Source organism: Vulpes lagopus, chromosome 3, assembly GCF_018345385.1.
Source record: "Vulpes lagopus strain Blue_001 chromosome 3, ASM1834538v1, whole genome shotgun sequence".
NCBI classification, from domain to species: Eukaryota; Metazoa; Chordata; class Mammalia; order Carnivora; family Canidae; genus Vulpes; species Vulpes lagopus.
Genome location: NC_054826.1, coordinates 37,333,976 through 37,336,196, shown reverse-complemented (window position 1 = coordinate 37,336,196; position 2,221 = coordinate 37,333,976). Strand labels below are relative to the sequence as shown.

General features: G+C 44.3%; 1 pseudogene; it reads right to left on the bottom strand.

Moving 5' to 3' along the window:
- Nucleotides 1-252: 252 nt before the first annotated feature.
- LOC121486984 lies at nt 253-505 on the bottom strand (annotated as a pseudogene).
- Nucleotides 506-2,221: the final 1,716 nt, after the last annotated feature.

Genomic DNA, 2,221 nt, shown 5'->3' with positions numbered 1-2,221 from the left:
AGCTTCATATCCCACTGTCCTGGTGCCCGACACTCTCGGTTCCAGCTTACATTGACTCTGCTCCCTCGCCTGAGAGCTGGGCCTCCATCTCACCATAACTAACTCTTACACATTAGCTCTTCTGCGTGGACATGGAAGAAATATTCCTTTCTACCTCCCCACTTCATCTGGTTAGCTGCTGCTGCTGCTTCTCTTTTAATCCAAAATGTGTTTATTAGGATAGTTTCTCACTCATCTTGATTCAGGATGCTTTTAGCACTGCTTCTGTCTGAAGGAGCATCCTTCTGTAAGCCTTGCTTTTCTTCCTGTAAGCTGGCAAAGAATAGTGGAGCAGCCAACACACAAAACCACTGCTTGTGTGTGGCTAAAGACGGTGGATTTGGTAGCATCCTGGGCACTTCCCATCCATGAAGTAGGAGCTGAGGCTCTGTAGTAGGTACTTGTTCTTGTGCTTCCTCTTCTCCTCTTCTAGGGATAGGTGGGGAAGGTCCTTTGAGAGGGACATATTCTCGTGGGGAGGTTGTCATAGCCAGAAGCTCATCTGGTTAGCCCATCTGGTTAGATTCAGATCAGCTCAGGTCTTAGCTTCTTTCCCATGCCTGACTCCCAGGGTAGGCTAGCTTCTTAGGTCTTAGGCAACCGAGCGTCTGTGCCATCACTAGTCTAGAAGTTCCAGGAGACAGGATCTTGTCTGCTTCTCTCTCCAGCCCTTAGGGCGTTATCTGGCCCATAGTAAGCATTCAACATATTTTTTTAAGGTTTTATTTATTTATTCATGAGAGACACAGAGATAGAGGCGGAAACATAGGCAGAGGGAGAAGCAGGCTCCATCCATGCAGGAAGCCTGATGCAGAACTTGATCCCAGGACCCAGAGATCACAACCTGAGCCAAAGGCAGATGCTCAACCAGTAAGTCACCCAGGTGTCCCCATATTTTGTTGTTTAAAGGAAGGAGGGAAGGAAAGAAGGAAGGAACAAATGTAGTCCTTTCCCCCAGGATTCTATTAGATCCTTGAAGGCAATGATGGCATCTCCTAGTCCTAGTGCCCGGCACAATGCCTGGCATATGAGCGCTTAGTAAATGTGTATTGAAATGAATAGATAAGACTTCCCTGTGTAAGCCACTACTTTAAAGTACCATGAAGGACCAAAAATAAACAAATAATAAACAAACATTAAAAAGACATACATGTAAATATATGGTCCCAAACCTCAAGGGGCTTTCCACAAAAGAGAAGAAAGGGGGGAAGGCCACGAATAACCATAATAGTTCATGAAAATAAATAGATGTTTCAGGAGGAGTACAGACAAAGGGGCTTAGGAAGTTCAGAGTCAGGGAAGATCACATCTGAGGAAGGGATAAAAGAAGAGAGCAGGACACAGCAGAGGGAAATGAATGGGAAGAAGTTTTAGGGAAGAAGTAGACCTGAGCCCCACAACTGTTCTAGTCTTTATCTGGAGCCACATGTCCAGTGCTGTTGTGCAAGGCTATTCCTGGTTAAACTTGGGTGGAGGGGGTACCCATCTATCTATCACTCAACTTCCAAGGCCTTTCTCGATTTTACAAAGCCTCAAAACAGGGCAAACAATTTAAAAGCCTACAGGGGCCAGAAAGCTGAGATAACCACAAGATATACGCTGGCTGTAAGACTGTGTCCAATTGCAAAGAGTTATCACTTGAATGACCAGCAAAGGTAGCTGCTTCTCAACTACTGCCAGTTGTTGTCATGTGTGAACATGGGTCCTGTGTAGTGATGTCTTCCCATTTTTTTCCCCAAGAAAAAAGCAGAAGTCCAGACTCTTAAGTGAAATCTTCCATTTTTCAAATGTTGGCAACCAACTCAATTTTTTGGTTCAAAAAATATCCTTTGGTCAAACAAAACACATCCATGGATGTCATCCAGATCACAGGCCCCATTCAGCCATGCACAACCAGTTGCAACCTCTGGGCCAAACAGATTGGACTCATGAAAATTAAACCTGCCATTTTGCACTCACAAGATTAGCAAATGTTAAGAAATCTGTTCAAATCAAAACTTGCCAAGAAAGTGGAGCAACAGGAACGCTCAGATACAGCTACTGGGAGTGATGATTGGAACAGCTACTCTGGAAAATAAGTGGTGTTAACTTGTAAAGATAAGGATTTGCATATCCTATTACCTACCAGTTCCATTTCTAAGCATAGGCTCTGGGGAAATTGTTGCAAATGTGCACAATGAAA